General features: G+C 40.6%; 1 long non-coding RNA gene across 2 annotated transcripts; it reads right to left on the reverse strand.

Annotated features, from left to right (window-relative positions):
* Positions 1-281: 281 nt before the first annotated feature.
* On the reverse strand, positions 282-24766 carry LOC110363931 (uncharacterized). Of its 2 annotated transcripts, XR_010471375.1 has the most exons (5): positions 24507-24766; positions 13452-13591; positions 7284-7341; positions 6977-7085; positions 282-6604 (listed from the first exon to the last, which is right to left on the reverse strand). It is a non-coding gene; the product is annotated as an uncharacterized LOC110363931 (long non-coding RNA). The 2 variants fall into 2 exon arrangements; XR_010471376.1 differs by lacking the exon at positions 6977-7085.
* Between the last annotated feature and the right edge of the window lie 774 nt (positions 24767-25540).

Raw genomic sequence — 25540 nt, forward strand, 5'->3', positions numbered from 1 at the left:
AGGTCACTCAACTATACGTGGTCTGTGAAAGGATGACCAGGCTATGAACTAATCGACAGCCAAGAGATGAGGTCAAGGCAGGCCCCTAATCAACAACACATTTTAATTGCTTGCTCATTCCCTATTTTTGGTTTTAGGTGACTCCAGTGAGGTTTCTCCAGGGCTGTGCCCTGGTACAGTTGTGTCAGCTCTTCACTCCAGGAACAACTCCTAAATGCCTCAGGATATACCACTCCTGACCACCAGTCAGGTGGCCATCACAACATTTTGGACCCCTGAAGTGAAAAAGCATTTACAAAAGGACCTTTGTATTTTTTATATTTTATGGCCATAGGGGACCCATGGAACTATTATGACACGTGGATGTGGTCCATCTAATCCAGAGCAAGCAAGGCCTGGGCAGGGCAGACACAAATTTGTGCATACTTCTTGGATTCCTTACTTTCTTTTACTCAGCAACATAGATATAGCCTACAGAGTATATCATTTGGTGCTGAAGCTCTCACCTTTAATATCTGCAGCATTAATAATTCTAAGATTTTTTCTGTACCCCGTGAGAAAACCTTTTCTTTTTTCCCCCCTTTCACTATTTTTTCCAAACAGAAATGCTCTCTATTTACAGACTTAGTATTCTTTTACTCCAAACCCTTGACTTCCATGACTCTGATAGATCATGTTTTTCTCAACTCTTTCCTGAGCTTCTGTCTTATCAGGCTTCAGTGCAGGTCATTAGTCTCTAATGAATTTTATAGGTAATCTGGAGAATGTTTCTAATAAGTTACAAAGATTCTGATAAGCTCTTTATTCATTATCCATCCTAAAGCTTGACTCTCTGGGGGCGAATCACTTCTCAAGGTTGTGAGGTTGTTTAATGCCCGCGTATTTATTTCTTAAAGGTTAATAAGAGCAAGCTGGATAGCTTGTAAAGAAGTAACATAATAGCACCCATTGTTTAGAACCAAACGCAATACTGATTGCAGTCAACAGAAAGATGGAAAGCTCCAGTCTTTCTACAACAAAGTTTTCTGAGAACAATCATGAGTGCATGAAGCTTCACATAAAATAGTAACTGCTCTCTTTTCAGAGAGATTTTCACTTCCTTGTGTTACATGCTGTACAGAATGGACTGAAGCAAACGATCCAGATAACAATAGGTGATTTATCCCTATGTATTTTTTTTTCAGAACAATCTACATTGAAGTCAGGCAGCACTTATTTTTTACCCTATCCAACAAGCTCTCTTGGTGACTGGTTTGTTTGTTTGTTTGTTTTAAAATGTTCTGAATCTTGAAGCTGTGAATTGGGGAAAAATATAGTTAGTAACAGAGTCTATAACTGATCTTAGTTGGGAAAAGAAAATTTTTCAGAGTTTGTTCTAGTGAGACATCTAGCTGTTCTTGTGTGGTAGTATCAGTTTGAAGGAGAAAGAAAATGGTTGCATCCAAAGCTGAAAGATTCAGATACAATTATATTTTTATTTATCAGTAAGAGTAAACTGAACAATCACATCCTTGTCAAGGGCCCTTTAAGTCTAACACATGCCTAAACTCAAACGCACAGGTTTCAGCAAAAATAATCAGATTATTCTTGTCCTAAAGAGTTAACTGCCTTTCTGGAGTAGGATCTGTGTAGGAGAAAAAGGGCCAAGTCTACCCAGCTGCAAGCCTAGCGAGCTTACGCCAGGTTTGAATCTGCTCCAGGAAAGATAAATGTCTACATATCCATAATTTACAGGACTATAAATACCAAGAACGCTGCTGATGTCATACTAGAGTGCACAATCCTCCATCAGGTAACATTTCCGTTGGCTGTGGGACGAGTGCCTTTTAGAAAAGGACTACAGGACTGATCTGTCGCAGCTTATTTCAAAGTTTTTTCATTAAAACTCCCTATGTCCCAGTTACTCTCAGTTTTCTCATTGACGGTTTTTAGTTTAACAGTACTTTGTTATTACATAGTGTGGCTGTACCAGCTTTAGCATTTGAAAGATTAAATGCTGCCTATCATGTTATCCACATGGGTCTTTGCCATGGACCCTTTATTGAGGTTGCTAAGGACTAAATTTTGGCCTGACCCATTCAGTTGTTGGGCACACAACAGAAGCGTGGCACCTGGAAGGGAAGACAGGCACAAAAGGGCCAAGTAATATTTTGAGCTTGTTCATGGTCTGAAGTTACTAAATCTTAATTAGTTAATGACTGCATTGTTTCCGGTTCTTGGCATGTTCAAACTGTGCCTCCGAAAGAGAACATAAGAGGTCAAAAACCTAGACATCACTTCTTCATTATAAGGATGAAGTTTAAAAAAGTGCAGGGCTTTTATTCTGAAACTTATTATGCATTCTTTATTTTGGCAGGTCTGAGATAAACCAGCAAACATACTAATGAAGACAAGAACTGTCCTGAGGAAATACCTCCTATTAGTTAGTAAGCAGACACAGTGGCCTGGATTAGGAAGAAACATGACAACATTGTTGAAAATGAAGATGTGTATCCTAAGTGAAGCCAAGGGGTTCGTGGAAGCCAGGGCTGTGTAACCTGCTGCTGCACATCAGAATTCCAGGAGAGGAAATGAACCTCACGCATGATGAGAGCAATAATACACTAGGGTGAGATAAATTTACTTAACTGCGTTTCATCTTAGAAATTTTAAAGCAGCATTTCTGTACTGAGACTCCAGATCAGTTGTCTGATGCAATTCTGCCTTCCGCATGGAAAGATGATTGTCAGCTCTCTGGTTCACTAACTTTTATCTCCACTGATAAATGTGGTCAGTTGTTGTCAAAAGCCCACTTTTTAATTGGATATGTGAACTGGACCTTGCATAACCTGGCAATGTACTATCATCCCTGGACCTTGTCACTCAGATAAAACCATCTTGGCTTCTTCAGGAATGCGGGTGTTCAGTGTCTACATTTTTGGTATTTGGAGGGGAAGATCACAGACACGTGCTCTGATACAAGGAGAGAAAAGTTTTGGTTTGGTGGGAATTTACCCAAAATAGGCAATAAACAAGGAAATCACACTTGAACCCAATTAAATACAGTTGCGTAGCTCCCATGTTGTCCCATTGGAACTGATTTGTTCATAGGTCTGGAGGAAGATCAAGTAAGGCCAAGAAGGCCCATACCGGAGAAACGCTTCTGTCACTCAATCTTTCCATGTGCCTCCTGGGGAAAAGAACTTCAGGATTTCACTAAAGAAACTATGCCAACAGCTGCCCAATCTTTCCTCACTTGTGGTGGGTCCACTACTAGTAGGAACTTGCCAGCATTGTCTCTTTTTCGAATAAAGCTCCAAGAGATATTCTAAGAGAATATCAACTGCTGTGAAAGCTGGAGTTCATGAACTGCATATTTTTCCTTCCTTTTTGTTTTGTCTTCTGGATTTCTTTTTAGATGTTGATTTATCTGTAGCTGGGAAATCTCCCAGTCTTTTTAAACACTTTAATTTTTGTTATGGAATTGCTACAGGTCTGTATGAGGGTCAAAGTTCCCATCACAACAGATAATACTTCAGACACTCCTCCTTCAGCCTCGGACCAGCTTCAGCTGCTCCCTACAGAGATGACAGTTCCAACCTAGTCCTAAGTCCTTGCCATCATACCACTGCTACCAGGCTGTCCAGTGAATTCTTCTCACCTAGAACTACTTAGGATAGCCAAAATAAAACATATAGTTTCACATATATGTTATTGCTAACTTAGCCTGTTTCATGGGAAGTACTCACACAAGATGGAGCACCAGAATATCTGAAAGAAGCATGCCTTCCAGCAGAAGAACAGTGATGAGCACCTGGAAGACAACAAGGGCAGATCCCATCTCCCTTAACACAGCTGGACCTCGAAAGGACCTATGTCCATGGCTGAATTATCTCTCAATGCATTTGAAACCATTCTAAGCATTCACCAGAGAAAGCTCAGCCTGCCCCTCACTCACAACATGCTGTTGCCTTCTCATGCCTCATCATGATGCTTTTGAGTTCCTTAGCCCTGTATCTGTAAGATACACTTCACAAGTTAAGAAGGACTGAAATCCTTATATTAAGACCATGGAGTTCTGAAAAGACAGCTTCTGGGAAAGAAAAGTTGCCAACTTCTGCTCATCAAGAGCACTCTCCTAGTGTCTGTTGTGTAATACCACTGCTTGATGTGGTTCCAGGGGGTAAAATCATCATAACCAGAAGAGAGTTCAAAGAAGGGAGACTGGTAATTTGCCTGGTCTTGATTTGACAGTTACATTGCTTAATTCCTAATTTATTTTGATGTTAGTTTTACTGGCCCAGACTGAGTGATAGTCTGGGGCTGCTTTGCTGGGTGTTGATGGATTTAAGTTGTTGGGCTTTTCTTTTTGTTCTTTTTATCTATTTTGTTATATTTCAGTTTGTTTAACTAACATAATAAAATTATTAAAGAAGTTAAATAATTTCTGTCATTGAACAAAATGGCCCAGAACCTCTAAAGAACTGAGCAGATATCGTCCAGCCAACATAAAATTCTATATTTAAATTTTACTTCGTAAACTCATTTAAATCACATGTTCTTACATGTTCTGTTGCTTTAAAGTTGTTTCCTTTGAAACCTTGCTTTTTATGCTTCTATGCAGGAAATAAGATAAACTTGTTTATTTCATTTGTCAGTTTTGTGTTTCTGAATTTCTTCATCAAATCTGTTATCTTCTTTAAGTATCGAATCCTTGCCCAAGTTATGTGCAGAAAGCAGAATGGTTTTACTGCTGTACTTGCAGTGCTGGGAAGCAAGACAAGAGCAAGCAGAGGTGCTGAAAAAGAACACATTAAATGGGCATTTTATTTTGGAGACAATACTACAGGATGAGAAAACCAGACATTTTTAGGATCATGGGATAATTCAGGTTGGAACAGACCTCCAGAGGTCAAATGGTTCAACTTTTCCAGTTCAGTGATGCATCACAGTCAAACACTTGCTTATCACTTACTGCTTTTCCTGGCTCTTTATTTTATTTAGTTAACTCTACTTTCTATCACATTTTAATTTGAACTGGCCTTACCAAGTCATTAGCATTCACATAATATGAGTACATTTTATTTATCAGTGAACTGCAAGCAGCTAAGCAGAAACAAGCAGTCTGTATGCTGGAGATCTGCTGAAATCAGCAATAAGGCTAATTTTCAAATGTGCATGTGAATGGGACCCCAACACGTGGAAGCCTCTCTCTTCTTGAGCAGTGTGGAGTTCTTCAAATTCTTCAGGATTCACAAAGGGGAAGAGGGTGATAGGACTCAGATAGTAACAAACCCAGATGAATAAGAGCAACAACAGCTTTATTTTCTCCCCCAGGGTGTCTTCAAGCAGAAGGTGATAGGTTAAAAAGTAGACAATAACTAGTTGAGAAATGTGCACTTTCAGAATGTTTTTATCATGTCATCATTCTCTAGCAATTAATATCTCCATTACTGTCCTGAAGAGGGGAGACGTTTTCTACTATGTAAATACTGGTAAGGTTATCCATAACTTTTGTTCTTTGGAAAAGAAATGCTATACATAGATTCAAAAAAGCTGGCCTTATTTGCTAATGCCTGATTTTCACCAAGTATAGATGTCTTTTCCGAGGTCAACTTTACTGGTATCATTTCTTCTGCTGTAATGTCTTTTATGAGTTTTCAGAGGTGAATACCAAAATTGTCTCCAGTTTCATGAAAGTAGCAGGGAGTGGATGCAGCTATAGTGTAAATGAAGTTACTAAGGTTAATCTTGACCAATGCTAGGAAGAAGCCTCCTGGCAAGCCTGTGCTCAAGCAGTCCACAAGCATATGAACTGTAAGAGAAGTGTTCAACAACATGCACTGACCCTCAGTGAAGCAAGGCTGTCGAGCAAAACTGGGCAAACTTCAACCCCATTACATTGTTTTGTATTGTATAGGTCAGCCTTCCTGTTTCTGTTTACATGGCTGCCAGCTAGAAGTGTTAAACTGGCCTTTTCAGGCTGTAGAAAGGAAAAATATTCCCTTCGCTGCTTGAACTTGGGGGTCTAACAGACCCACCCTTTCTGTCTAGGTGGCAGGAATTTGGGATCTGGATTGCTAATTTACCTTAGTGCTTGTATAATTTATATCACAAATCCATATTGGTTAATGCCTAGGACTCTACACACAGAAACAGTCCGAATTTAATAATGATTGTAACAGGATTTTAGCATTCATTAACGGTGAGTATTTATTTCTACCATAAGTTTTCTTTCCCATGCAGAACACACATACATGTGGATGCATTTTTAAGGAGTTGGGAACTATTCAAAACAAGAGTTATTTTGAGGGTTAGGAAATAGCTTGTCTTGCGGCTGCCAAGTGATTTTGGAATAACTCTTTGCATGATGGAGTGGAGGGGAAAATGGAGATAAAAACATCAGTCCTTCAGTTCAAGGAGACTACATGCTTGAGAAAAGGAAAAGAAAGAAGGGAAAAACTATTTCATCTTCTTATGCTTCTGCATCCAGATCTACCTTTATTTTCCATTCTGAAGCTGGGAAGACGAGTCACATTCCAGTCACATTCTCCTGACTGTGCCCCTTGGCAGGCTAGACAACAGAGAGAAGCAGCCCTTTGTCCTGTATTTTCCCCTCTTCCACCTTGAGCAGGTTTGAAAGAGAGAAGGAACATGTTCCAAAAGGGGTATGTAGAAATGTCATCAGTCACATTTAAATAAGTTTATAAATGTACAAAGTAGCTCTCAGGGCTCAACATAAGGTTGAGGTGAAACACCTGATCCTCATCCAAAACTAGGGACCTTCAGCTGGTGTAAATTAGGTACCGCAATACATCCCAGCTGAAGCTACAGCACCAGGATTCATCTCCACAGTCTGTAGAGTTCCTGACTTATATTTAGTGTATTATAAAATGTTTGTAAATAGCTGCAATATGTGACCACTGAATAACAGTGAAATCCAGTCCTCCTTTTCTGCTTGCTTTATATTTTAAAACAGGAAAAAAGGATCCTTTACCTTCAGCATACTTTGTTCTTTCTTCACAGGGTAAGTAGCTATCAAATTCTTCACAGGGCCAAATGAGATAGAAACTCTTAGGATGGGCAGAACACTTGCTGTCTCCAGCCTTGCACAGAATGAATGTTACATACAGATACTTAAGCCTTTATAATCCTCGATGCTGCTTTAATTTAATATCTTGGACCAAACTGGGGGGTAAACCACAAAAACAACCCATCCCCCTTCCTTTCCTTTCTTCTTCCTCTTGAAAATGAACACGTATTTTTGAGAGGTGGAATAAAACTTTTGCTTTAGTGGTGCTTACCTGAGGCCAGGACAATGTGTTATAACTTCCTCAGAATAATATTTTTGTCTTAAAACACCTGAAAATACAAAAGATTGGACATTAATAGTTATAAACATCACACTATAAAATTGCTAAAAGTCAAAGTCATGCCATCTCTTTTGTTTTCTAGATATTATTATGCTATTTGAATCAAATCTTGGTGACTTCTTGTCTCCCAAAATTATCCTTTGCCCCCAAACATTAAAATATACTTTCTAAAGGTGGATGATACATTTAGGATTGTTAAACCAAGCAATTCTGTGGACATGTTAATTTTGAAATATATATTTAGTCGGATTTTCAGAGTAATTTGTTTTGAAATACTCTATGTTCCTCCCCCAAAGTTATCTGGAAAATTAAGCTCTGGGATAAAGTTTATCAGTATGAAGTTTTCAAAGGGAAGACAAAGAAGGAGAAAGAATACAGAGCTGAATGAAGAACAAGCAAGCAAACCTTTTAAAATTGTGCTTGAGTGTAAGGTGAATGGCCACTACTTGGTCAAACAAACCAGTCATCTCCTTAATAACAGGACACATAGTTTATGGTGAAATTAACTCCTTTGCTTCACCATTAACAGGCAACATCTTACCTGGATGTTGCCGCAGAGCCAAAAGTCAGGGAGAAGAAAGATATTCTAATTCTGCAAAGATGTAGGGACAGGTATGTAAGGCCTTGAAAGAAATCTCACTGAGCCCTTTCACCTGGCATTGTCAGGCCAGGGGAGATGCTAGCCTGTAAGAAGCACACTACATGGCATTTCATGTTATCAAAATCAACTCCCATGTGTGAAGTCTGACCTGTGGCAGACAGAGCCCTGTTAGAAATTGTGGGGACAGTCAGTGTGGAGTCTCACTCAGGCCTAGCATGCTGCTTACAAAGTGAAGCACTCTTACCCCTAGCAGCTGCAGCCTGTTTTCACAAATATCTGACAAGTTTCTTTGGGTCCCTGCCAGTTTGAGCTGTACCCAACACTTCTGTCCTTCCTCTAGCTCCACAATCCTTTGTAGCTGCTGCTCAAAACTTATACATGTACCAAATGAAGCTCCTTTCCTCTCCGCAATGTGCAGACATGTCCTCCCACCCCCATTAATTAACCCATGAGTGGCTTCATCTCCACGAATCTGTGACTTCCCACACTTTATCCCCCTCATTCAGCTTAAAGACATCAGCACATTCCTGACTTCATCACTTGTTAACTCCCTTTTGTTGACGGCCAGTGCATCCTCTCTCACTGGCCTGCTCTGGTTTGATATGACTTGGACTCTCACGCAAGAAGTCTTGAAGGCTGTTTATATGCTCGATTGCTACTATGGTACATAAAAAAAAATCTCTAAAGTTATGTTTTAGCACTACTTCTGTATCCAGAATTGGGAGGCTTTCAGACCTTCTCAAGCTGTGTTGGCTTGCTGTCCCTCTTGCAAGCACCTGACAAGGAGCATCAAAGCCTGAGTGAGAGCAAGACCTTTGCTGTTTTCTGTTTGATTACCAAATGTTAATCCTTTGGCAAAACACCAGAGGATTTAATAGAAGGTGGCAATAGCATCATTAAACAAATACATCAAATGACAAGTTTTCCTCAGCAGATATTCCAAAAAAAAAAGAAAAAAGCATGCAATGCAGCAGATTGATGCATCTCCAACCAGATTTTTAGCTATGGTACCACACTCTATAAATTATGATATTTATATATATTTTTGGAATTTAACTCTTTATTTGTATTCTAGAATTATAGAAAGTATTTCAAGAATCAAAGGATTCTTCAGAGACCATCTGCAACTCTCCCCTGCCTAAGTACAGGTTCAATTACATCTGTTTCATTTCAGACGCTTGTTCAACAGGTCCTTAAAAAAGATCACTGCTGAGGATCCTCCAGTCTTCTTTTGATGGAAGTCTCCTCTATCACTGAAATAGACTGCAAAGTGCTTAGCATTGCATTAAATTAAGAGATTTTAAGCTCTTTCCTCAAAGCAGCTTGTGTGGAGGTATACAGGGAGAAGCAATAGCCACTTGGAAAAGAAGTCTGAAGGACAGGAAGCTAGGAAACTGCAAAACTATCAAACACTGAAAAAATCAAGGTAGTAGTATTCTACAAAATGTCAGGCACATCCAGCTTGGAGATTCAGAGGAAGCACCCAAATGTCTTACTGTTCATTGGACTCTAAACCTCTTTGATTAAAAGTACTTAAATGATCAGACAATAACAAGCGCTCCCATAACATTTCTTTTAGAAATCTTCACATTTCAACCTTAATTAAAAACACTTAACTTGAAGTAATCAAAACTAAAGTTCCTGGATTGAGGCATGTTTTAAGGTCAAAAATGAGTTCTTAGTTCTTTTCACACTACACAAAAATATTCCAATAATTTCTTCAACTGCTACAACCAAAAATATTGTGCTCTCAATTACATAACATTATTCTGGCTGATTTTTTTCAGTCGTTCACAGGAAAATATAAAGCAGTCAGTATTTGTTTCTAAATCAATAACCTTGAGTTAGCACAGCTATCCAGGTCCATAGTCATTGAAGACTCTACTTAGGCAAAACGTTTGCTGACCTCATTTTCCTTTCTTAAAGAACTAACTATATTCACACTTGAAAGCCACTCCAAAATAAATTGAATAGATGGCATTTTAAAGCCATTGCTAGACCTTATGTTTAATAGGTACTTTAGTACATGATCTGTTCCTCTCCAAACTAAATGGTCCGCACCACTCCAGTGCTTTTCAACACTCCTTATGTCCAAAGGACTCTACATTTCATACAACATCACTTACTGTGTTTCTTGGCCCTCAATATTTATTGCACTTTTGCAGGCATTTCTCATATCAATGTCACCAGACCAAGTTGGTACTGTTATTAGCCTCTCTTTCTGCTGTGGGTTCTCCAGGCTGCTTGAGGAGGAATAAACTGAGTCTGAACAGGGTCACCTCAAGCCATTCCCTTTCTTTCCTTTAGGCCTTAGTTTCTGCCAAGGGCTGGATTGGAAGGAGGAAGAAACACATATGGGAAAGCTAGCAGTCCTGCCTGCTGGTTGCTAAGAAGCCTGCAGACAGCTGTAAATTAGAGCAGCCTGTGTCTGTTATATTTTACAGCAATGTTCCTTTGAGCAAGCCAAAACCCAGAGATGAGAAAGAGCTGCTTGCTTTGGGTTGTGAACAGAGGGGCATCACAAAGTTTTAACCCAAAGATCCTGAGCAAGTTTTTTTGTCCTTTCTAGACAAGAGATTGCCAGGGCAAAAGTCTGAGGGCCAAGTGGTTGAACATACACACCTTTCACTCCAAAAATTCCCTCTGTTTCTAGCATCTGCTGTGATGTTTCTCAGAAACAATTGCACTCATGATGCCACCAGTTGTGACAGAAACTAGAACTGCAGGAACAGGTCAGCATCTGCCACGCAGTTTGGGGAAAACTTCCCAAGTGGAGAAGGCATGCTCAGACTGAGGTCCACATCTCAGTCAGGTGTGGAACATGGATCATCTTTGTTTTGCACTCCAGGCAGCTAAGGCATTTACCTCTCCTGTCATCTCCCTTTCAAACTTCCGGAACATTCCATTTCGTATGCAGTTGCTAATGCCATATTTTTCATGTGATACTGCAGAGAACACCAATCAGAAAGCTTTTGCTGATGGAAATTTCACATCTATAAAGTGAAAGTGAAGCCTGTGCCCTCAAAATGCCTGCTTACAGTCTAGGTAGATTTTGCCCTATGTATAGTCCTTCACATTTTAATTCATTCTGCTTCCTTTGAAACCAACCGCAAAACTTCTAACTAAATGAGAGTTGCATGATGTTTGTGACTTGTGTGCTTTCTGTCAAAAAGAATTGTGCTCAACAGTAAGAAAAGCTCTCAACATACCTGTAACGTACATTTGCTAGAAGCAAAAGCTGAATTTGATTTCTGATGATTAGTATGTTGCCTCTTCATTGTAAAATTTAAGTAACAATAACATAAGCCAGCCCTGTTTAAACTCTTGTTTATAAAGTTCAAGTAGCATTACTTTTTTTTTAATAGCTGGCCTAGAATAAGCATTAAAGTAGCTTTCATACAACCCATAATGCCAAAAAATAAATGCAATTCTGCACATTCTTTCCTGAGAGCATCCACAAATGACGTGCAAGGCATACACATTGGCCAGAGGCCATAAGCAAAAGCATTGTGTTAAAACTTTCTATGACATCAAGCCAAAAAACTACTTAGCATTTTTATCTTGGATCTCAACTGAATTATGAATTAAATAACCAAATCAAAACAAAAAGCATAAAACACACTACATCGCACAACTTTGGCTATACACACAAATACACACATGCACGTAAGTGGTGTGGATCTGCAGTGATTGATATAACCTCAGAGTGTGTGTGTGTGTGTGTGCATCTGTGTGTGTGTGTACAGAGGGAAAAATAGCACATTCCCTTTGACAGCAAGTGGATTATATCCCAGATGGGCTCCCTCTGGTGTTGAGAAGACAACATATTTCCCCACTCAACTTTATTTCTTTGTGTCACAGATTCACAGAATGGTTGGGGTTGGAAGGGACCTCTGGAGAGCATCTAGTCCAACCCACCTGTTAAGGCAGTTTCCCCCAGAGCAGATCACAGAGAAATGTGTCCAGGCAGGTTTTGAATGTCTCCAGAGAAGGAGACTCCACAACCTCTCTGGGCAGCCTGTTCCAGTGCTCTGTTACCATCAAAGCAGTCTTTCCTCATATTCAGATGGAACCTCCTATGCTTCAGTTTGTGCCTGTTGCCTCTCATCCTATTGTTGGGCACCACTGAAGGGAGTCTGGTCCCATCCTCTTGACATCCACCCTTCAGATATTTATAAACATTGATGAGATCCATCAAGAAGGGGTTTAAAAAGTGCCAAATGTAATCATGGTATTAATATGGCAGAGTCCCTTGTTTCACATAGACCCTTAAGGATGGGATAGTATAGCTTTTCTATGATCTCTCATCCAGTGTTCGTGAATACTATATATGGCACATGCATAAATATGCACAAATGTGTGTATATATAAATCAGTGCACTTTATTACACTCAAACAGTTTTCCATACATGTAGACATCACTTCTAACCCTAAAAGACACAGAAACATCATACTGTGAAACTTGCCAACCATAAGTTGGCAATGTAACTATTCACAGTTAAAGATGATAAACCAAATGCCCAGAGAGTGTCAGGCCTCGCAACAGCAAGGATCTGATTCTCCAATGTGTGGAGCATTTTTATGATGACACTTAAGCTCAGCTCACGCCAAGACTCTTGATGAGACCTGTGCACTCATGCAAGTCCAGCCTAGGAACCATGTGTGGAACTCCAGCAAAAGGAGGAACACACAATTATCTATTTTTATATTGAAGCATAGGCAATGGGTGGAATTGGTTTTGGCATGAACATTAACTAGGCATTTTGATATTCTTCCACTTTGTTTACCACCCATTTACCACCTTCTGCTGCATCTAAGGCGGTAGTCCTGCAGACTACCCTGTCCTGTGCTGCACAGCTATCATTCAACATGAGAGTGCAAGTATCATCCTTTACGGTATTTCCCATATGGCAAATGCTTAACTTTTGTCATCTGGATGCCCTTTTGACATAAGTCTGTTTGGTTTTTGATGCAATCCCTTCCTTGGAAAAACATCACTTCCCTTTTTGTCCTGAGGTGCCAGGAGGTGGAAGCAGTGTGACCCCAGCTGGGTTTGCTGGAGGTGCATGACCCCCTTGCAGCCACAGCACGTCTCTCCCTGGCTGAAGTTCACAGCAGAGTTGGGATGCTTTTAACAGAATGAAACAGAAGGGAGAAGGAGACAAGAAATACAGATTTCCAATGGGTGTTCACAGATGTTTACTGACAGCAGAGGAGTAAGGAGACCAGCCTCGGCTCCCAGCCCAAGCGAGAGTGTGTCCTCATGGTCCTAGACCTTTGCTCCTGCTCCCAGCTTGCCCAGCTTCCCCTCTCCTCCTCCCCAGTTCCTGCAAGCCCTCCCTCTCCATTTCATTCCTCCCTTCCAGCCCATGGTTCATTCATTGCCACCCACGCCCTGGCTCCTGCCTCCTCCATCCTCACACCCTGCACCAATACATATTAGCAGTGTAACACTTCGGCCAGATCCTAGGCCTGGTAAAAGCAGGAGAAAAACTCACATTCACATGAGTGGCGTTCTTGGATCAGGTCCTGAATGCACAAAAGCAAAGCTGATGTTAATTTTCCTTTTCCTCAGACAGTGCTGTTAGAGTTGGCATGTTCTCCTTCGACTGGTGAAACAAGAAGCAGGGGGTGGGAGCTGGGGGAGCAGGAGCAGGGGAAGAACAGAAAGGATACGTAAAAGGAGGAATGATTGCACACATGTGCTCCGCATTCTTCAGCTCAGATTAATGTTTTCCTGTGAATTTAATTGGCTGCCTTCTGGTTTCGGCCAGATGACCAGTTACATTTCAGGACAGCTATAAAGTTGAATCTAAATGAAATATTTGGACAACAGGAGCCAATGTCTGTGAAGTATTCCAGAAAATTATTAAATAAACAAAAATACTGGAACTTCTAACTGCAGAGCATAATAATTGTTATTGTTCATTCCCATGTAGTATTAAGTCCTAATGCATCAACTCGACTGACAAAAAACCCCACAAACCATCCAATTGTAACTTTAAAAAGTAAGTTGTCCTTGCATCTCCACCACATGGATGGCAACACAGCATTTCTCAATGAATGATCCAGCATCATTAGCTGGAACATTTACAGGGTTTCACTGAAAATTATCTAAATTTAGATCTGTTTTTTATTTAAATGTTCTCCACCCCCAGCACCAAGCTGTTGTCAAGTGGCACTGAAAGAAAAAACGGTGCTAGTGGTTAGTGTGGTACAATTATATTTGAGTCTCAAAGGTGACAACAGGCTTTTTACTGCTGTCTTCACTTGGATGAAGATTTAGTAATTTTCACCAAGCTGTCTGCTCAGTTATGCTGGTGGATTGACTCCAGTGTGGCCAATTTGTGTTCATGGAAGTGTCAGTATGATCAGCCTATGGGCCAGGTTCTCCCCTTCCTGCCCCCTATTTGGGCTGATCTGAGAATTCATCATACGCAAAGGAAAACACTCGGTTGGCATCAACTCAAAACAGCTCCCTCCTGGGCCAGCTACTCTCCTTGCTCTGTGTGGGAGAAGACATACGGCACAGGGCATTTACTCATGCCTTGCCAACTCTTCACTGGCTTGTGGCATAATCCACCAGGGAAAACTTCCCAGATACAACTCACAGTCTGTCCTGGCCTCATGAGCGAGCAGGACTAGCAACACAAGAGAGCAATGGGGAAAGCAGCTCTTCCTGCCTGAGGAAAGCTACGCATGGGGTTAAAGAGGTCTGAATGCCTCCTCCTGAGTCCGCTACAAAACATCCTATCTACCCTGCATACTATGTCCCAGGAGGTTTAGCAACCAGGCCAAGGCAACTGATCCCTGACAGTTCTTTTGTCCCCAGTCTGACCCTCACAAGCCTGTGGCTTTTTGAATTAGGAAAATAGACCAGGACAAGATATAATGCCATAAAGGGCTATGGGGTTATATGTTTCACTGTTTAAATAGTCTCACTGCTGCTTCTCTTCCACAAAGTCTTTTGAAAACTCTCTTAAATTTCCAGACGCACCTCTCCCAGTGGAAGGTGCACCAGTGCCTGTAGCAGAAACCAGTTCAGGGATCAAGCACACATGCTTTATTCTTTTCCCTAGTCTTTGATCTTTGTTTCCCTCTTTTTCACATTCACCAAGATTTCCTATCCAAAGATTCTTAAAGAATTAAGTCTCAAGAAATACCCAGGAAATTCTTCTTGGTGCCAATTCAGTTTCTGTTACAAGAATGACACACTGCAGGCTCAAAACTTTCTGGTCTTCCCTTCACCTCAGCTGAGGACAGAATGAAAGGAGCCTTCCCACAGAGGAGATTGGCCAGCTCAGTCACCAGGCAGTGGAGGGCTAGATAAAACCCAGATTTCCCAGATTACAGGAAAAAAAAAAAACAGAGAGAGAAGTTATTGGTGTCCAAGGTGCTGGCAGTAGCCAAATCAAGAGCTGGGCAGCAGAGGCCAGGGAGCATAACAATAACTAAGCAAAGAAAATATTATGTGTAACCAAAAAATGAAAATATTATTTGTAATCAGATCAGAAAGCATCATCTGAAGCAAATGTGGTTCAGTGCCAGTGGATGTTTCCCTAGAAAGGGTAATGTTACATAAGACTCTCAGAACAATTAAAAAGGCAGATCATGGTTTCTTGGCTGTGATTCATTACTCCAATCTAGCTCCACCATCTTTTCATGCTTCCCTGGATCTGGACAGTGTTTGACAGAGCATCCTCAGGAAAGTGGTCATCACATCAGCGAAACACCTTGAATATCACGAAAGCACCTTTCAGGAACAGGTCTCAAGTCCCTTTATCAATCGTAATTCATAAGTCTGTAACACCAGAAATATGATATCTCTATTCATTTTGGCCTCTTATACTTGCTGAATTCTCTTTGTAAACAAAATATTTTAGTTTAATTCAGTTGACAACAATGACAAATGTGGGTCCTCTACAATTCCAGGTAACAGGCCATTTCTCATCTAAAAATTTACCCAGTGATCCTTAAAAGCATCTAGTGGGAGTTACCGTTTCACAGGTATTGGAAAATCATGTGCCTGTCATTTCAAATGACAGCAAATGTAAGCAGTTGTATTTGGAATGATAACAAATTATAATCTATTTCTCAGAAAACCTTTGTGTGACTCTGTTCAGACCCTATTTCTGCTCAGGAGGCAAGCTGACTGAAATTACCTCTAAGTGATACATATGCGCCTAATTACCACCCCATTCTCTGCACTGTCTCTTGACGGAAATCTAGGGTTGCAAAGGCACAGCAAGAATGAGAGCCAACGGCTGAGAATTTAAGCTCAGCGAATCTAAACTGAACTATGATGGAAATTTTCTAACAGATGGGGTAACTGACCATAAGAACAGTTTGTGGAGAGTTGTGATGAATTCCCTCCACCACTCACAATTCTTAAATCAGGACTGGATGTTTTTCCACTAGATAGACCAAACAAGAATTAAGTCAGAGAAAGCTAATGGCTGGGTTGTAGCAGAGGTCAGACAAGAGGATACCAAAGGTCTCTCTCGATCTTACAGTCTTTGAGTGTCCTAAATAAAAAGTTCAGGGTTTGCAGATCATACCATAAATCCTATTCTATTTCAGGCTGCTTTCAAACTTGGGCAATGAAAGAAGAGGGAAAATAAACAGATGCTGCAAAGCAAAATCATCTGAGTGATGAACAAAAAGCCCTATCCATGCATCTGTGGCAGACGATCTTCCCAGGGGTCTGCCTTATCAGTGATCTGGTTTACTTTGGCCTATTTGTCAGTGGCAGAAGAAGAAAACAGCCCCAGATCCTGATAACTACATAGAGCTGATTGTATCATGCAGTGATAATGAATTTGAATAGCTCTATTAGAACAGCAGTGTGGCTTGAAATATCCCTCCCCTTTTCATGGATGGTGGCTTTTCTGGGTTGTCACTTATCTAACAGGAGGGTGTTTTTCTATGGCACGAATTCTTTAGAAGCAGAGAAGTGTTAAGGGATTCCCTCCTTGCTTGACAAGGATTACCACCCCTTGGTCATGCCAGTTCAATGGCTGGGGTGGCTGAACTCCAAACCAGACATGGGGAATGGTCTGATTAAAAAAAAAAAAAAAAAAAAAAGAATTGAAAGAATTGAAAAAATAGATGTCTTTCTCCATTTTTCTCCATTGCTTTGAAAGTAGGCACTATGACAAATCTGGTTGGGAGCACAGCCACACAAACAGTTGACTCATCACTGCAGAGCAGATCGTGAACTTTGTGAACTCTGACGTTGCAGGGAGGAGGACAGGAAGGAACTGTGAGGGCAAAGGGTGTTGTGAAGATCTCTTCAAGTGGGTCCATCACCACAGGGGTTTTCATGTGGAAGAACCATGCCCAAGGTTGCAAAATGTACTGCTTTATAAAGGTGCTCTTAGAGAAGGGCTTATTTTGGACTTTTCTGGAGCCTTAAAAGCTGACAGCTAATGGCCTATTTCATTTGTTAGTGTTTTCCTGTCATAAATTCCCTGTCACGCATTTTCTGAATGAGAAGGGCTTGCTCAGCAATGTTAAAAAGGCCAGGAGAAGAAATGAATGTTACACCCAGCTCCCTGGCAACCCCTGTTATTCTGGCCCTTGTGCTCCCATCTCCACACCACCTGCACGCACAGTGAGGAACTGTGACTTCTGGGGGTGTTTGGGAGGGAAACTCCCAGAAGAAAGATTTCTGAATGTCCTTAAAGTATCTGCTAGAAGGTAAGAAGAAGAGGGACATGGAATTTTACACTACTTGGAACTGCATTTTCAAGATCCTTTTCACTATTTCAATCCCCAAATGTAGTGCATACCTTGAGCAGTGAAGACTTTTAGTATACTGGTGCCACAAACAGGGTGGATGTATATGTGAAAGCCTTGTAAAAATAAAAAATTAAATCCATTGCTTGCAATGGAGAGTTTTGCACTAGTAATTCAGGATGCGATCTATGTCTTTGTGTTAGACACTGCAGAAATTGCTATAAGGTCCCTCATCTAGACAAGTTAAGATGGCATGGATGGGACAGAAAGACACTGAATGAAAGAAAACCTATTCTTAAACTCGTTTTGAGAGGGGAAGCTAATGTGCAATGCAGCTATACAGGATTTACTCATGATCACATTGCAAATGTCTGGGCATTAGGATGTGAACCTATATTTCTTAAATGCCAGCACAGCACCAGAACCACAGCACTCACTTTTTAGGAATTGTAGATTGACCTCACTACATGTTCTTAGTAAAAATGACAAATTACAATCCCCTATTGGCACCAAACCTTCAGACATGTCTACACGAAGTTTGAGTTCATATCAAACACTTGAATGGTTGTCACAGTCTCTGGTGGGAGTAGATATAAGCAAATAGTCTGGTACGCTGTGTCTAATGTTGCCCTGTCTCTTAGGTGTCAGAAGAAGAATTAAAACCACCCGTCAGATAACTGGTCAATTATTTAGTATTTCCTATGTTTCAAAGGGAGTGTATTCTATGCTGTAAAATATGAGGTTGGATTGCCATTATCATGATCTTCGTTTGCATAGTTACAGATGTTGCTGATGGTCATAAAATTATCTAGCTCTTTTAAGAGTCCACAATATATTATCTTGATGACCACTTATGGCAGTGAACTCCAAAGATTAGCTAAATGTTGGGAAAAGTGGGGATTTCCTTTTATAGGGACAAAATTTACTACCTTTTAATTTTACTGGGCAGGGGTATACCTTTCACAGTTTAGATTACGTGAAAAGGTATGTCTCATTTCTCTAATGGAGCAAAAATAGTTTCAGAAACCATAAATGCAATTTGATACTTATAAGACCAAAAACTGCACTCATTTGCCAAAGTATAAAGCCAAATGAGACTTACAGCTCCTCACATTCTGGTGGCCTCCTGGAATGGGTTTGCATCTCTGACACCACAGCCTCCCTGCCCCCTCCTCCTCACCACCATTCCCCACCCCCTGCCTCCAACCTTTTGCTTGTCAGCACTAAGCTCTGTCCAATTATCCACCTTTTCAAAAGTGATTTATTTTCAGGATAACCTAATAATGTCAAAACCAACACTGTTATGCTCTATCACCCACCAGGATGAGCCAAAGAGGGAAGGGGGAAACTGTACTGATTCACTTCGCCTTGCACTTTTTACCTGACGGGCTGATGAATTGTACAGCCAACAACTTAGGAATAATTTGGTCAGGTTATCGTAAACAACTCCCTTCTACTCCTTCACACTTCCTAATAACATTGCTCTATAGCAGTTGCAGCAATGCTCCCTACCTCCTGTTTCAGAGGTAATTATTTTTTTCATGCGGTTCCATCTCTGCTGGTGAGGCATTACACAAGCTGACAAATGTTTTCGGCCACTGAAGCAATTAGGTGAAGTTTGCCAGATTGTTTGTCTTCCAAAGCTTTTGTTAACAAAAATAAGAGCTCTCTTGGCAAATTCTTTTTCATCTTATGAGGGGGACTGGTTGAGTCTCAACTATAAGACATGCAAACTAGGAGTGTTACCTCCAAAAGAAGCATTTTGGGAAAATCACAGACTTGTAGATACACAGTAGATACACACTCTGCTCCTGTTTTCTTCCTTGGAAGTAATAATTTCCACCACTGGCTTTATCCCTGTCCACCTCTACCACGTGCATCACCTGGCTGATGCTGACAGAAGCCCATTCAAGGCTGTGTGGTTTTTGGGGTTTTTTGTTTGTTTGTTTTGGGTGGGCTTTTTTTGTTTGTTTTTGTTTTGTTTTGTTTTGGTTTATTTTTTTGTTTGTTTTGTTTTGTTTGTGTTTGTTTTGGTTTTGGTTTGTTTTTTTGGTTTTATTTGCCAGTGCCCACCCAGTTATTGAACAGTGAGCTGCAGCACAAATGATGCAGTTCACCCCCCCTCTGCTCATTTCCCAGTTCAAATGTGGCACATGGAGGAAGACCTTCCTCTCCCCCTACTCATGGCTGTGCTAATACCAGGCAAGACTGCACAAAGATAGGTGTTGCTTTGAAAAATATTGTAACTGCAGCTGAAAGAGGGCTGGAAGAACTTACTAATATTACATTTGTTTATATATACAGGCAAAAAATCTCACGAACTCTTGTTCCATGACTGTGTTAAGTCCTTCTTTGGTGCAACAAGACAGTTCACACAGTGGCAAGAATGTCCTTAAGGCTGAATGAATATAAGGGCTTGCAGCTCCTGGAGAACATGGAGAGATCCCTGTGTTCTGTTTTAAGTAGGAGTCAGCAGATGACTTGAGATAATCTAATTTGTGCAAGGAATATATTTCATTTACATTTTGCTCTCAGAAAAAGTGAGAGCACAGTAAACAACATCTTATCTATACCCATATATTCAGCTCAATTCCATGGAGTTTTGCCATTGACTCAATTGGAACAAGATCAGTCTTTAATCACTAAAAAAACACATTTTTACTCTTGTTCTCCAGCACTATGCAATATATTATGTTGGAATGGAAGAGACTTTTTTAAGAAGTGCACAAACATTCTGGCATATTCTTCAGGATTTTGGATAACAAATTTCTAGTGCAATAAATTCCCCACTCTATAGCAAAGTCTTACATGCAACCATTTTGTAAAAATTTCCTTTATGGATTCTTTTCTCAGTCATGGACTAAAGAATGTGTTTCTTTTTATTTCCTGACACCATCAGTATATTCTTTTTTACTTAAAAGATTGAAAGGAGAAAAAAAGTCAGCTACTCTATTTCTTTCCTTCATGAGGAAAATTTAAAAAGACAAAACTTCTTAAATAAAATTCAGTTGCAATCCAAAAATAGGGATCTGAAATGAGTCCTTGTTACTTATCCTTGCACTTAGCTTTATTAAACTTACATAAAGGGTAGAATTCTCTATTTTATACAAGTAAATAATCTTAACTGTTTTCTTCAATTATCATCCTGGAGGTATTGTCCATATTATGCATTATAAGACTAAATGAGGAAATGGGCATCTAGAATCATAGAACCATAGAATGGTTTGGGTCGGAAGGGACCTTCAAAGGTCACCTAGTCCAACCCCCTGCAGTGATCAGGGACACCTTCAACTACATCAGGTTGCTCAGAGCCCCATCCAGCCTGGCGTTGAATGTTTCCAGGGACGGGGCATCTACCACCTCTCTGGGCAACCTGTGCCAGTATTTTACTATCCTTATTGAAAAAAATGTCTTCCTCACATCCAGCTTGAATCTCCTCTCTTTTAGTTTAAAGCCGTTACCCCTTGTCCTGTCAATGTCACTTTAAATTTTCAGTTTAAAAGAGTGTTTCTTTTTGGTCCTTTCTGAAGCATTCCTTCTCTTGTATCCCATACAACGACTAACAAAGCTCATTATATTGCAATACATTAATATAAAGCAATTTGCTGATTATCATGTACAGTGTATGAATGGCCGGCGAGCATAAATAAAAACAAGGATAAAGTGTAGAACCAAGGAGTTCCTGATTAAATTGCAAACATTGATCCACTTCTTATTGCCAACAAAATTTCCTAGACAAGTGATGAGGAACCATAACAAATAAAATGTTTCTGCCTTTTTGTTCTCACATGAATGCTACCAAAAACTGCTTTTTAATTAACCATTTTACCTGGGATTGGATCCTGATGCACTCATACACTACCACTCACTGAAATATGCTTCTTTGCTTTGTTAGGCCTTTCTGTTAGGTACTAAAGTATCTGAAAATGTGTCACCAGTCTGACTGTCATGAGGAGCACTTTGGGTTGGGTTAAATTACTGTCCCTCATTCTGCTGAACTGTGAGCAGAGTTATCTGCCCAGCAACCTATTAACCTGACATAAATTATCAGACAAGGCTACCACAACAGGAGGAAGCTGAGGAAATGTGTGCGTTAGCAATCACCAAGCCTATTAAACTGCTCCGAAATCTCACCCTTTGAATTCACAATTTTTCACGTTTTGGCTTGACCAAGAGGCAGGTTGGTGAAGCAAGAGGATCTGTGGGGGTGTGAAAAGGATGACCCCGGCAACAAAATATTGGTTTTGCATCAGAGGGTATCTGTTACAGGAGAATTTCCTCTGGCGCCAGCAGGTATTTGAGTAGGCCTCCACATGGATCCCAAAGGAGGGAAGGAAATAGAGATGGAAGTTTTTAGAGGGGATCAAGATGTTAAGCCTTAAAACTGTTTGAATGACCCACAATGACTACCTGCAAGGCTTTTGTTGGTGGGGTGCTTGGGGGGCTAGGGTTGGTTTCTTTTTCTGTCACTTCTTTTTTTTTTTTTTCTTTGTTGTCTTCTTTTTCTTTTCTTTTTTTCTTTTTTTGTGCTGGTGTGGTGTTCCAGCCAAAAGTGCAGAAGGGCACTAGCAAAGGAATGCAAAATCCATCCCCAATCACTGATGAAGAAAATCATCTGATCCACAGCAGCCTCTTTTTCTCTGCACTGGGCACACTGATCATACAGCTGATCCTGAGAGCTCTTTGGTGAATTCCCAGGGCTTTTAAAAACACTGTTAGTGGTACTGGTAATGGAAATCTCAAAATATCACAGGCTGGATTGATAGAGTTTTACCCTGGAAGTAAATTTTGGCACTTACTTTTTCCCCTTGGGCCTGGGGAAGAAAATCTTCCTTGGGGGTCTGAAGGCTGATTCATTAAATCTGAGCTGTCTGCTGAAGTGCTCAGTAAAAGTGACTCTGATTTATTTGGATTTGTCACTATAAAGGTCTCTGGAGACAGCTATTTATCCTATGGGATTCTTGACAAATTGGCTGAGCAGTCTGGGCAGTCCAGAGGGAGGATGGTCTTCTCTGACCCCTCATATGGCCAGAGAACAGGTAATCACTCCCCCAATCATAAACATGCACAGAAATCACGTTGTTGCCAAGACTTCTCTGTCCACCCAGAATTTGGTCATCTGTGGCTCAGATCTATGCTTGATCTCACCAAAAAGCAAGTCTGAGTCGATAGTCTATAGCTACAGGAATAGGCAGGTAACAAAGGGCTCATGACATGAATTTGTCCTGATGTGAGTACATCCTGCTGAACTGGAGCCTGGCAAAGCTGTTTGTCCCACTGCAGGCAGAATTTATAAAATAGTTACCTGTAATGCAGAAGGATCAATCTGGACTCTAACTTTAGCAGTATCTTTTAACTCCTTCCCAGAAATGCAAACTAGTCAGGCATCCTTCTAAGTGGAAAAGAGACTAAGCACAGCAAGAAGAGGAGGAGGAAATCTGCTGCTGCTTTCTTATGATCCCGCTTGTGTGACTTTCCCCATGCCATAGTGTATAAGGTGGTGTAGTGTCCAGTGTCAGCTCTTGCCGTTAATTATCCGCTAGCCTGGCTGAGAGCTGTATAAACACATTATGGTCACTTGCACGTAATAGATACTGCAACTGCATCCATCTTTCTCTTTAACTCTTTCTGTCTGTCCTGCCTTTTGTGCTCCTCTGAATTTTACCAAACTTCTCAATAATGTACACTTTGTTCCAGTTTCTTCAGAGCTGACTTAAGCTACTGATCCATTTATAGTTGTCACAAGGAAATAAGCATCTTCACGGCATGATTAAGGCCGTTTAAGATCTACATTGCCTCTCAGATGCAGAAGAAATAAATTCAGGATGCCCTGTCCAGAAGTATCATTCCAAATAACTGGAATGGAGGTGATAAGAAAATAACAACTAAAGAGAAGTGCAGGAAAAACCTGGAGGAATGACAGCTTGCCTTCAGATTAGCTTGCCATTACTTAGTGATTTTATCCACCTGGCACGCAGTTCTCCTCCCTGCTCACACCCCTGTGGTGAAAGACAAGTTTGGCTGATGCCAGTGTAGTAGCCCAAGACTGAAACATTCAAACTGGAGGAAACCAAGTTCAGTGGCAGCTGAAAGAAAGTATGGCAGGATTGAACACAGTGCGAGGGCAAATTCTGCGGCAGTGACAGTCCTTTGCAAGGGATGCAGAGGGATAAGCTGGTCTCAGCCTGGCTGACAGCAGAGGTTTCAGGCCCAGAATGAATCATTCCAGATTGTGTTCAGCTTAAAATGGTGTGAAAGTAGCTAAAGTTCATGTTACAACCTCAGAAAGAAACACCATAGACTTTTAAAAGGCACTGGGGGAGGGGATGAGTCCTGGAAAGGTAACAGCAATGGTCTCTTTACTCTACTTGGTGGTTGGATGACTTCAACCCGGGGGTTTTGCCTGGCAATCTGTCTTGCTAAAAGTCAGGGTAAGATAAACTGTACTCTGTCTCTGATTTCTGCAAGAAAGAAAACAATTGAACGACTGGTCATTCATCACTGAGCCACCATCCCCCCTCTCCAACACCTTGTATAGGGTTGTATATCCTGGTGCTGCTTAGCTTTCCTCATCCATTTCTTAAAAAGAAAACAAAAAATTTCAAGTAGAAAGATATGTATTTTACAACTTTCCTGTAATAAAAATGTTTCACAATTGAAAGGAACAGATCAATAAGGAAATTACTTGGCTATTGTTCTAGTTGCTATATTCAACTCTTGTATCATCACATGCCACTTAGGTTAAAGTAAGATTAGTATCAAAGTAATTCCTTTTTTAACCCTGCCTCTACAATTGTGTTCATAAATACATTTACCTGTTCATAAAAACTTGCAGTGATTTTTGTGTACTGAAGATCTCCAACTCATCTCAGATGTAGCTTACGGACTTACAAATGTGTCCTTTTAACATTCAGCTGTGGAAAGCAGAGAATATTATTTGAGAAGTTCCTTTAGCAGCTTGAATTAAACCAGCTATTTAAATCACTGAGAAAAAAACCCAGATGGAACAAACTGCAAAAATTACAAATCTGTTGTGAGACAAGCAGACTGAAAAGTGGAAGGGTGGCATACAAAGATGGGAAACAAAAGTAGTCAAGATATATTTATGTGGCCATAGGAAAAAACAGTAACTTGGGTGAGAAGCAACAGCTAGGCTTGCTCTGGTGAGCTAAATGTATGTTCTGCTATCAGGGAAGCAAATTAATCTGTACTCCTCCTTCTAACAAATACAGCTTTGTGCTGTTTGTGGTACCAAGTATTATACTCTGTTTCAGGTGCTGAACCTGTCTGGATGCTTCCCACACTTGCAGGAAAAGATGCTTCAGAGCACATTAACCTGCACAAGGCAACTGCCCAGGTAAGTAGCAGGGGAGTCTTCATAAACCAGTGAGTTATAACAGAGGAACTCAAAAAGAGGATGCTGAAAGATGATGGGCTGACTTGTCTGCAGCCCCGTTGCACCCTAAGAGTCTGCATTTGCTCAGGATTCAAGGAAGACCCTTCATGGAAAAGACAATTAGTTACAAAAAGGCATAAAGAAGCCCAGTAATGGATTTCAACTCTCCTAAGGGAATCCTGTGTTTGTACTGAGGAAGGATTACAGGAAACCAAAGTAACACTTTATTTTTCTTCACAGAGAGCTTGGGGACTTTGGAGTAATTTAGTCAATGGTGATTTGCTACTTGTGCTATAGTGTTTCCAAGGATGGTACTCATGATCTGTTTATTAAACTTTTGGCTTGTCAGTCATCACTAACACCATCAAAACTCATTGCTTCTCTTCCTATAAAAGCAACTTTTCTGTCTTTCAGAATTACTACAAGGTTGAGGGACGAGTGCTTTCATCTAAA

The sequence above is a fragment of the Columba livia genome, chromosome 3, assembly GCF_036013475.1.
Source record: "Columba livia isolate bColLiv1 breed racing homer chromosome 3, bColLiv1.pat.W.v2, whole genome shotgun sequence".
NCBI lineage: Eukaryota > Metazoa > Chordata > Aves > Columbiformes > Columbidae > Columba > Columba livia.